Genomic DNA, 13,161 nt, shown 5'->3' with positions numbered 1-13,161 from the left:
TATGGAGAGACTGAAATGACCAAGACCTACTGTCCCCCACAGCTAGGTAAATACAAAACACATTTTTTTTTTCTTCTTGCTTATAATGAACGAACAGTAAAGTAAGAAAACAATGCGCAATCTAGCCAGAAAGCTTGGCCGAAAATACTATACATTCTCAGTGCTTATCTGAAGGTTGTGGCTTCGTAATTTGTTACATTCGATTACACACAATACATCGGGCCACAGCGATATCCACGTACCACCTTCGTTCTGCATGCCCACTACTGTGCAGGGAGGACGCTTCAGGAATAATACCGACTTTTATTAAATTACATTTTCGAAATAAACAAACAAACTTATTATCCCATCAAGATGCCTCAGCCAGGCGATTTCCTTGACAGAACTTTTCGATGTATAGCAAGCGAATTGAGATGAATTTTGAGCCCTTACAAGTAGGCCTACCATGTTTTAACTTTAGGGTGCCAACAGTAGGCCTAAACATCAAAACTGCTGATATAATCATTTTCCATATCGCTATGACATCACTAATGACCGTATGACAAGGAAAATTCTAAGCGTGCTTTTCCATGGTCAGTATTAATATTTTACCGTTTCCCCTTTCACTATACCTTGTCTCGTTCTAGAAACCGGTCCCGAACAACCTGGTAGCAACATCCTTAGGATCGAGACGACTGAAATCAGAGGTGAAGGAAACCTGGTAACTCTAATCATCACCTGTCATGTTGACCTCTCTGACCAGCCTTACCCACATCTCCACACATACACCATTTCAGCTGATAACGACACCTTGTCCTCCTCCAGCTGTGCCTCAGCGATTCTGTCCCCACTCCCCGATGCCTGCATCAATGTCACGTGTTCTGCGACCAACGGAATCGGAGACACGTTGTCATGGATGGAACATTGCCGGACAGAAATTCCTTCTGGTAAGTTAAAGTATCATGGCTTATCCTTCTCGAAGCAAAACATACAGTGCATATACGAACCTAAAAGTGCTCCTATAAGTACCCGACAATCATCATTAATTCTTTCGCACTTTTTTCAAATCTGTGTGTATGATGGCGATCAGAAATCTCCTAGTCACTTCACGGGGTAGAGAAGAAGGCAATAATCTGTGGGCACTGAGACAAGAGAGGGCGCTAGAGAGTTTTATTGAAGGTTGCAAACAAATGAAGTACTTGTCATGTGATACATGATCGTCTCAGATCACCTTCTGTGTATTTAGTTAATATCGTCTGATATTAGTACTCACGGCAATTTAAGTCCAGTATGTGTTCAAGTTTATACCGTTAGGTTGGAACAGTGTACTTAATTTTAACAGCAGGCACGGCAGTATAATCTTTCTTTCGTATTTCTCTCCATAGTTATTCTGCGACCTTTAGACAAAACATACAATGCTTTAGGTGAGGTAAAACAAATATGCGTCAGCAAGGAATGTATTGTTGCGCTCTTTGTAACGAATTGTTCTTTTTAGCGTTGACTGTAGCGTTTAGGTTGTGGTGGCTAGTTCAAAAAAAAATATATAAAAAGCTAAAAACCGCGCGATACTGAGCCAATGCCGGAAAAATAACTTAGGAAGGAGCAAACGCTACCGTTGTCCATTGGTGCTTTATCGATAGGGGGTCCCATAGCTAGCCCTCATCGACGGGTCCTTCAACAATCGTCGACCACATACGCTCTTCTCGTCGTCGTTTTCATCCTCTCCATCATCACCTGCTTCACTGTCCTCGTGAAGAGAAAAAATGTCTTCTGATTGAGGTGAGTATATTCATAGCGTGTTTTATTTACTGAATCCGTGCGCTTTGAAAAAATTGTCAAGTAGGATGCTATAACATTTATTACTTACTACTTACTAGGTTTAGTACTTGGCAAGAAAACCTGATACTCCTGGGTAAACTTCATTGGAATCATCATCCAGATAGAATTACGAGAGAGGCAGACGAGATGATAGGGGGAATCGAAAGAAATGAGGATATTGACTTTCATCGGGGGAAAAAATACACTCTTTGGTTTGACATGCTGTGTTCCTCCATAGGCAATTCATAACACGCCTAGCTTCACCGATGTTGCCAGCCATACATTTCATCATTGACTTAGGTTTTTATTGCATTTAAAGATAGATACACCATGTCCTCCTTTTCCTGATTTATTTTCTCATTTGAGACGTATATTGACTGCCTTCCTTGCGTTTCACTTTCCTATACTGCAAAAGTGCCTCAAGTAATATTCTTTAATTGACTGCTACGAACTGCCTTTCTGTAGACAAACTTGGTTTTGTTGAGAACACACAGTACTGCCTACCATATATTTGTTTGTCTTCAGTTGATACCATATCCTGCATGTTTACATTTCTTTGGCAACAATTATTTTAAGATCCCTTTATGACATTTGCCTGCAGGTATGGAAAGCTGCGAGGGTCAAAATGAGGGAAAGCCTTGGATGCACACCAACAATATTTTCTCCGAATGAAGAATCATAATTTGTACACTTTGTATCTTAACTCACTCTGAAATCATTCACATGTTATTATGTCGTATCTGTAGTTTCCAAAATAGATTTATTGCCTATCAATAATCTTTATGTCATTGGAAGTGACCAGAAACGAAATGAAGAGCATGTTTTCAAACTACAAGTAGTCAGCGGAATAATGTGATGCAGCTCTCGTTAAATGTATGTTCATTGTAATATTGTCGATAAATTTTACCGTGTGTTGATTTGATGTACAGATTACCCGATAAGTCTGATATACTGTAAGATATATGATCTCTCGCCCATTTACATTTATAATAACTGTTGATTGCACTTTACTTATAGTGAGTGGCAATGTCTATAGCGTACTTTTGTGATAATTTATTTTATGTTGCAACATTATCTGAGGCCATTTTACCAGTCAAGCTTTGCTTATGAAGATGGTCCCTTGCTTGTCAAAATCATTAATTTCTCAAAACCTTGTTCAAATTATTTTCTCTGCTAGTGTACCTTTAATATGACATCTCATTGTATATTTAGTTTATACGTTTTGACTACAATTGAACACATGATAATGAATATTGATGCGTATAATTCATTTGATTATGCCGACACTATGTTAACTTTTGTTTTATGTATTGACGGTTGAATACAGACATAGAACAGAACAATAACCAGCTCTGCTTCACATGATTAAATTCTACGTCACATGACTTAAAAGTGTACAATACAAGGCTCGATATGAACTTGTTCGCTTGGGGCCATTCGGGCCATCAGAATCATCAAATTGCTTTTTTTTATGGCCCGAAAAATAAAGAAAAGCGTAACAAATGAACTATTTTTTATAAAACATTAAGGTAATACAGTAAATCATGATAATTATGTGAAAATTAAGAGGTTCGACAATGTGTGTCAAATGCCAAGTACTGTGACTGAGAGGTAAGAAAGTAAAACATTAGAAAATTAAAATGACTAAGAACCATGATAATTATGCGAAAATTGGCAGTTAAGTTAAAGGGGCTCACAAACATGTAATTTGTTATTAAGTGGTGGCCCAACATCTATTTCTGGTAGCCCCGGGCCACAGGGCCACAGCTGATCTTGAACCTTTTATAAAGTCTTGTCATTATGGAAACGAGGTTGGAAAGCAATTATTTTCCAATGACATCATTGGTAGTGAATTCGGTTTCCTTGAAGTATCTTATGTAAAGCAATCAGTTGCGATCCTGTTCTTTTTATAGTGTCCTATGTTTTCATCATCTCTCTCTCTTCCATAAATAAAATGTAATATTCGTTTGAATTTTTGCACGACCAGCCGGCTTTATATCATGTCAGTGAATTAAAGTCACGTCAAGAAATAAACTGTTGTTTAAACAGAGAAACCGAATGCATGTGTAGTTCTGATTCGGTGTTCGTGTTATATACCAACCCCTTACTGAAAAATACCAACAGTAGTGTTGGAAATTATAAGGAACAAAGATAATTTTAAAACTACGTATAGCGAGAAATTTATATTGAAAGGTGAAAGTGAATCGTGGCTCATGAATGATGACATTAGTACATACACTCACACACACACACACACACACACACACTCATATATATACATACATAAAACTAGGTTTTACAAAAAACATTTCCCACTTTTGATCCTTAATATTTCAAAAACTATATATCAGATAACACTGACATTGATGTTAGTGATAACTGAATGGTGTACAATTTTATTTGAGGTGATTTAAAAATGAAAGCATAGATCAGTTTCATTAATTTAAGATCTATCTTTAAGTTAGGTTTCAGATGTTGCTCTATATTCAACCCTCTGTATAAAACTTTAATTTCGCACAGGGTTCAATTGTTGTTTATGGGAGTGTGTGGTTAACACCCAGACAATGGTCCTGAACAATCATATCCAAGGTTTGAATGCTGTGTTACATATTCATGAGAACTCCACTATAACAGCTAGTCTTTATTCATCCTGAAATGTAGTGTACTGTAAGCACATGATAACATATGCTTACTTTTTCATGTGCATGCATTTTACCCTCTGCCATGAAATCAGTCTAGCAGTGCCCATGCAATCCATCATGAATAATAAAAGCATTCATGTGCCTTGGAGCAAGAGACCAGAAGCCTAGTCAGCAGAGCTGCGTTCATGTCTATTGTTCAGGGTCATTGTAAACACACACTCACATACACATCATTTTGTTCCTATGTAGAATTCAATTTTATGCTGAGGGTTAGAATTTTACCAAAATCTGGAACTTAACTTTGAATTTAATCATGGATTTAGTGAAACTGATTCGTGTTCTCATATTCAAATCGCCTCCAACTAAATTGTACACTATTCAGCTATCAACTCATATCAATGACAGTATATTTATCTGAAGTACAGTTTTCGAACTATAACGGATCAAAAGTGGGAAATGTTTCTTGTAACACCTATATAACACAGCTGTATATATATATATATATATATATATATATATATATATATATATATAGAGAGAGAGAGAGAGAGAGAGAGAGAGAGAGAGAAAGATTGTACAGTGTATGTCACACTAGAGGAACGCATTAAATGCCAGTTGCCTTGGTTTTTATTCGGGGGCCTTCCCTTCGCCAGGGAAGAAAGTGCTTTCTTAGTTGGTCATAAAAGAGCTAATTGCTTTATCGTCATGAAGTGAGAAACAAACAAAACGTCATTTACAATACGTTGAAACCTACCGTTACACCCATGATACATGGACATCATAATAATGATGATAATAATAGTAATAGTAATATCAATAGTAATAGTAATAGTAATAGTAGTAGTAGTAGTAGTAATGATAATAACAATAAGAGTGATAATACATTACGAATCGACGAATGTAGGTACATTGTATGTTATTATGTATGATGTACCTATGTGTGTAGAGCTGTTACTTCTGTGTGGGTGTCCTTTTCTTCTGTGTATACATCTTGTGTCTCTGTGTGTGTGTGTGTGTGTGTGTGTGTGTGTTTGTTGGTCCACGAGTTCTGTATGATATACATTCGTCTATGTGAGTGATCCTTGTGGAATATGTCATCGATCAATTTGACCAAACGTTCGTTAGCAAATAATTGAGTACTCTGAGATGATATGAAGAAAAAACCCACCTGAATGAAAAATAACGACAAGGGCATTACTGAGTATTTCACTATTGATGAAAGCATACCTAATAACAACAATAACAATATCAACGCAGTGACCTCCTGATCAATATCTACACAGTTAACCACTGAATCCCAGTGTCTCAAACTGCTTTCATAAAGATGTACTCTTTTGAGATATCAACAGTTTGATCACAAAAGCAAAACGGCGACACCATATATTCATGTAATTATTGTTTATTTTCCATAAGCACATCTTGCTAAGAACAAGAAGCAGGGATGACAAAAATTCAATAGGCAATGTACCAAAGCTGCGGTCATAACTCAAAATTCATGAACATGCTTGATTATTGGGATCCAGATATTGAAGCTTAATGGTGAATATAATTTAAGGTACTAAATTTTTCACACCGATCCTTTCTTACCATTACATATTTTATGTAAATATCTATAAATCGCCGATCTTGAAATCAGTGTATGCGTCGTGACACACGCGGGGTATGCACGCCCTGAAGGAGACAGTCATGAAATCAGTGATCACGTGTTTTCATCTTCTTCAGTTCCCGTGAACTTTCTGTGAGGAGAAGAAATAGTTAACGTGACTGATTTGAATCTTTATTTCAATTTCACAATTAGGTCCTCCATTAAACGACACACTGTCCATCAGGTTTCATGAGCGAGTAGACATTCAGAACCAAACGTCCCTCGACATCGAATGTCACGTGATTTCAAAGGACAAACCCTTTCCGGCTATCGAGTCTTACGTCATCTCGGCTGATGACGTCATTTTGTCACGTTCTTCATCCCCTCGCACTACCATATCACCTCGTCCTAGATGGTGTATCCAAGTGTCTTGTGTTGGGAGCAATGGGATTGGCGAAACAACAGCATCCACGATATACTGTCCAAAAGGTAATATCTAAGGTGTAAAGTCACCTGTAACAAGTGTGCCCTATACTCTTTTAGATAGATGAAACTGAACTAAGTTTGAAGCATACTTACTCGAAATAATCACTTTGAGTAATTCTTTAATTTGACTGTTTTCAAAGATCCGCCTCTCGCCGATATACTATCTTTGGAGTTCCATGAGGAAAGACTAACTAGCACTGCAGTCATCCTCTCCATCACTTGTCACGTGGACTCGCGAGACCAGCCGTTTCCTCGTCTGCACACTTTCATCATCCGAACGGAGACTGGGACCGAGTCTAACTCCAGCTCTCTGATCCTATCACCCCGACCCGAATGGTGCATGAATGTCACTTGCATTGGTCAGAATGACTATGGGTCGACTTCTTCTATCGAGACATACTGCCCGACAGGTGAGGGGATGAAAGTAGTAGGATTCTTGTATTGGTCAGAACGACTATGGGTCGACTTCTTCTATCGAGACCTACTGCCCTAGAGGTGAGGGGATGCAAATAGGATGCTTTTATCGGTCAGAATGGCTATGGGTCGACTTCTTGAATCGAGATCTAGTGGTCTAAGAGGTGAGGGAATTAAAGTACATGTAGTAGGATATTTCTGTTCGTTAGAATGGCTATGTGTTTACTTCATCTATTGAGACCTATTGCCCGACAGGTGAGAGGGTGATAGTAGTACGATACTTGATCAGAATGACAATGTGTCGACTTCTATCGACACCTATTGCTCGACAGGTGAGGGGATGATAGTAGTAGGATACGTATTTTCGTGGTCATAATGAATATGGGTCGACTTCTTCTCTTGAGACCTACTGCCCAAACCATTCATCGTTGAAGTTTAAATGCAATCTAGCGCGCAGGAGATCGCGCATTCAACCACGTAACAGTCGGAAATTGCTTCATGAAAATTGACAAACTTATCATTTCATTCTTAGTCGGAGAAATTCTTGTCATAGTTAGGTAATTTATCATACTTACATTTTCATATTTTTTGCAGCTGAGTCATTTTAATGTGTATATTTTTCATCTTAAATGACTGCGACATTTTCAATGTTACGTGCTGACAGATCACATCTAGAGGCGCTTATTTTTATCTTTTGTTTTCGTCTCTCTCTCTCTCTCTCTCTCTCTCTCTTCTCTCCCCATTTCTTTGGAACAAATGTTAACAGATCCACCTCGCCCTGGAATAATCGACATTCGGCTGGAAGAGAAACTGGGCGAAAATAACCAACCAATATTGGTCATAAACTGTCACGTAAATGAAACGATTATGCTTCATCCTCCATTGCATACTTTCGAAGTCAAGGTTGGAAAGAAGACTGTATCATTGTCAACCAGGCCATCGACCACTATATCGACAAGGCCTGAACACTGTACCGTAGTAACTTGCACTGGGACCAACGATCTCGGTTCGACAAACACTACGGAAACATATTGCCCTACAGGTGAAGTAGATTCAAATAAAATCATTCGCGTGCTTGTATTATAGATGTTTGTATGTGCTTTACTTCATTGTAATGTACATATATGATAATTATGTATAATACTTACATGTTATTTTTCAGTCTCTTCGGCTCATCGCTATGAACACGTATTGTCATTACGAACACCTCTGATAAAAGATCTCAATTCAATCTGTACTGTTTACAAATATACATGTACGTCTACCGGAAACTTGGTTACCTATAGAAACGTCGCAAATCTCCTTAGTAAACAAGTGACAGTTTCGGGGAAAAGAGATAATTGATAAAAAACGTAAATAACAAAGTACACATTAGTTAAGAAAAAAGCGTCTTTTCTCCATCTTCTCAGTATTTGCCTATCAAACTTTAAAGAAGACAAAGTAATCAGAGTACGCAGAAAAAGGCTCCATAGCAAAGGGAAACAAGAGAGACAGACAGACAGACAGAGAGGAAAAACAACTTTTTAAAGGATCACTTGTCCAGCATTTTATCAGATACAGTAGTAGTTACCTAATAAATCAACAAAGGAGAATGTGAACTTAGATTTGACCCTAGAGGTCTACATGTTTTGAAGTGAAACGAGATTTTCTGAAAGTTAAAAGTGCAAATGTCATATAAATCCCTTGGTCTACTAGAGAAATAAGAAAAAGAATGAAAAAGAAATCGAGATACAATATAGAGGCTTGGAGATAAACACCCGTTACATATTTTACTGTAATGTTGAAGAATACATTTTAACCAAAAAAATGTAATTCAATTATAATTATCTGCGTGAAAGACTCATAAAAGTGAAGTTGTCCAGTTTTACTTTGGGAAGAAAAAGTGTAAAGATTTCTGATTGCCGATATTAAGTTCTATAGTGATAAACGTTTTCCAACACAACTGAAGCTTCGTTTCAATGTTCATGAAATCTTTCTTTTTTCGTATATACTGGCACTCGAGTTATTATGAGTATTTGTGGCAGAAAGTCGTATCTTCCTTATTTCTCCTGCCATTCACCCATTACACTTGATCTTGATAGATCCACCAGAAGAAGGTCTGATCTCAATCCTAGTGGAAAACGACACGGATACCACCAATGTTGTCATCACCTGTTTCATCGATTCGTCGGTTCAACCCAAACATCCTATCAACATTTTTGGTGTCGAGGTAAACGGTGAAAGCATGATCTCCTCATCGCAAAATGCGTCTGTCATTGTGACGTCACGTCAGAACAGGTGTCTTAACATCAGATGCACCGGAAGCAGTGTCCATGGGTCAACGACCTCTCTTAGTTTGCATTGTCCCAGAGGTACGTGACATCTGACTTTCTAAACACAGACGATGAGTGTGAGCCCTTATGATTCATTCAAAAGATGGCCGTGCAAAGCTTAGCTGTTGCTAATCTAGCTCATGTTCGATTTCCCTAAAACCCTGTCAGCCATTTTTATTGTTACGAGAAAGAAATTTACAGATGAACATTATAAAATAGTGACACACAGTTTAATGTTATAATCTCCTAATCGAATTAATCGTATTAAAAGTTCCTCTTTCATTCTTTTGACGATGGTCTTCTTCAATACTTTCAAAGATGTAAGGCAGATCATTGCGTCTATACAGTCATAAAAAAAACAAACTATGACGGATGACGGTCAGCTTCCGGTGTAAAACAACCAAGAAAATGATTGTTATTGGTCACTCCCATTACTCTTACTGCACAGTGATTACGTCAAGCACTATGAAGATTTAATATTTCATTCTTTCCGTCTTCAATCAACATTATAATCTTTGTTGTTCTTTGCATGACCAACCAGCGTGAGTAGCTGCTTCTCAGATTTCACGGCACTTGTACTCGCTTGTTTCTCTAATGTCTTTTGAATACCCTTACAGATGATGTGATTGAAATCGAGATGTCTGACTTTCCGTCCGATGACAATGTGACGGTTGTCGTAATTCTGTGTCACGTGACTGAAGAGTACCAGCCCCACCCTGATTTCCGCCAGTACGTGATTACAGCAGACAACCTAACGCTCTCAAGGGGCAGATCTACGTGGGTCTATCTCAGCCCTAAACCTGAGAAATGTGTCTCTGTCACTTGTAGCGCCCTCAACGACTTCGGTTTCATCACTGCATCGGAAATTTATTGTCCAACTGGTAGGCGTTTGGAGAACAACATTATCATATACAAATTTCGTGGATATAACTTACGTTTAGTCTTTGATAAGACGAAGAATGATATCGAGCCATTTCCCGCTTTCTTTTCACGACTTACACATGGTTAGCTCTTTATCATTAAAAATGGAATAGACCTGTATATCATGTTTCTTTCTCAGAAGCTCAAAAATCTCTGTCTATGGAAGCATTATTTAACATATTTGTATACTACGTAAAATGTAGTGGTGCCAATGTCCAATAAACCTAAAGTTTTGCATGGGATTTGGTTTCTTAGATCGGATGAAGAAAGAGGCTCTGAAAATTGAAAAATGCATATCACTTTCAAATCACTTAATAAAAGAATGAGAAAGGCAATTGTTTCGTATTCTATTTGAGTAGAATTTTAACGTCCATTTACGTACTGTATTCAATTACAAATAAACACGGCGGAGATAACATGTGTATACGTAATATCTGTTACATAACTTCTGAAATAAATATTAAAGATAATGGTGAAACATGATGCTTCGTGGTGAAATGAACTACCATGTCTGTGCACTATGAGATAGGACTAGGAATTTAAACGTGGTTTTACACTGACATTCACAGCAATATCAAATCATGGTAGCGACCACTTATTAGAGAGGCGGTGAGAATTATGTAACACGTTTCATGGCGGGACGTTTTAATTTCGGTGTTGTGCGATCGTACACATCAAGTTTATTTCTTCTTGGCATAATACAAACAAGAACCACAATCTGATGAGATTAGAAATTGATGAAAAAATACCACCATTTTCATAACATGAAAGTGACCAGGAAAGTATTATTTCACTTTTGATTAAAGCATACCTAATGATAATAACGATATATGTTAACAACACCTCGCGACCTCCTGATTAATATCCACACAATCAACCACTATATCCCATCAGTGCCTCCCAATGCCTTGCTTGAAGAACTACTCTTGTAAAATATCAACAGCTTGATCACAAAAAGCCAAATGAAATCAACATGTTTATGCATTGTTTCTTTTCCATAAATATATCTTGCTAAGAACAAGGAAGCAGGAATGACAAAGAAATTCAATAGGAAATGTACCAAAGCTGCACTCTTAATTAGAAATTCATGAACATACTGGCTTCCGGGGATCCAGATATTAAAGTTCAAAAGTGAATAGAATTGAGGTGGCAAATGTACCACACCAATCATTTCTTAACATTACGTATCGTAAGTAAATAACTATAAATCGTCGATCTTGAAATCGGTGTACGCGTCGTAACACATACCGGCGGGGTATGTACGGCTGAAACCTGAAGGAGACAGTCACGAAAACAGTCGTCACATGTTTTCATCTTCGTCAGTTTTCGTGAACTTTCTGTGAGGAGAAGAAACAGTTAATGTGAATGATATGAATCTTTATTTCAATTTCACACTTAGGTCCTCCATTAAACGGCACACTGTCCATCAGGTTTCATGAGCGAGTAGACATTCAGAACCAAACATCCCTCGACATCGAATGTCACGTGATTTCCAGGGACAAACCCTTTCCAGCTATCGAGTATTACGTCATCTCGGCTGATGACGTCATTTTGTCACGTTCTTTATCTCCTCGCACTACCATATCACCTCGTCCTAGATGGTGTATCCAAGTGTCTTGTGTTGGAAGCAACGGGATTGGCGAAACAACAACATCCACGATATACTGTCCAAAAGGTAATATCAGGTGTAAAGTCACCTGTAACAAGTGTGCCTTACTCTTACAGATAGATAAAACTAAACTAAATTTGAAACATACACACTCGAAGTAATCACTTTAACTGTGTAATTCCTTAATTTGACTGTTTTCAAAGATCCGCCTATCGCCGATATAATATCTGTGGAATTCCTTGAGAAAAGATTATCCAGCACTGCAGTCATCTTATCCATCACTTGTCACGTGGACTCGAGAGACCAGCCGTTTCCTCGTCTGCACACTTTCATCATCCGAACGGAGACTGGGACAGAGTCTAACTCCAGCTCTCTGATCCTATCACCCCGCCCCGAATGGTGCATGAACGTCACTTGTATTGGTCAGAATGACTATGGATCGACTTCTTCTATCGAGACCTACTGCCCAAGAGGTGAGTTGGTGCAAATAGTACGATACTTTTATCGGTCAGAATAGGTATGGGTCGACTTCTTCTATCGAGACCTATAGCCAGTGATAGCCCGACAGATGAGGGGATGATAGTAGTGGGATACGTATTGTATTGGTCAGAACGACTATGGATCGACTTCTTCTATCGAGACCTACTGCCCAAGAGGTGAGTTGGTGCAAATAGTACGATACTTTTATTGGTCAGAATAGGTATGGGTCGACTTCGTCTATCGAGACCTATAGCCAGTGATAGCTCGACAGATGAGGGGATAGTAGTAGTGGGATACGTATTGTATTGGTCAGAATGACTATGGATCGACTTCTTCTATCGAGACCTACTGCCCGACAGGTGAGCGAATGAAAGTAGTAGGATAGTAAAATTGCATTGGTCAAGATGACTATAGGTCGACTTCTGCTATCGAGACCTACTGCCCGACAGGTGAGGGAATGAAAGTAGTATAGACATTGGTATTGGTCTGAATAGCTGTGGGTCGACTTCTTCTATCGAGACCTACTGCCCTAGAGGTGAGGGGTTGATGATAGTTTAGGATACTTGTATTGGTCGACTTCTTGAATCAAGACCAAATGGCCTAAGAGTTGAGGGAATCAAAGTAGTAGGATACTTCTCTTCATTAGAATGACTATGTGTCGACCTCTTCAGCGAGACCTATTGCGCGACAGGTGGATGAGGGGATGATAGTAGTGGGATACGTATTATAGTGGTCATAATGACTATGGGTCGACTTCTGCTCTCGAGACCTGGTGCCCAAACCATTCAGTGTTGAAGTTTATATGCAATCTAGTGCGCAGGAGATCGCACATTCAAGCACATACTAGTAACATAAAAAATAGTCGAAAATTGTTTCATGAAAGCTGACAAATTCTTGTCGTAGTTAGATAAAATA

This window comes from Diadema antillarum, unplaced genomic scaffold, assembly GCF_040938485.1.
Source record: "Diadema antillarum isolate AM-2024a unplaced genomic scaffold, OU_Dant_1.0 seq00000406_RagTag, whole genome shotgun sequence".
NCBI classification, from domain to species: domain Eukaryota; kingdom Metazoa; phylum Echinodermata; class Echinoidea; order Diadematoida; family Diadematidae; genus Diadema; species Diadema antillarum.
This window is presented reverse-complemented; position numbering follows the sequence as displayed.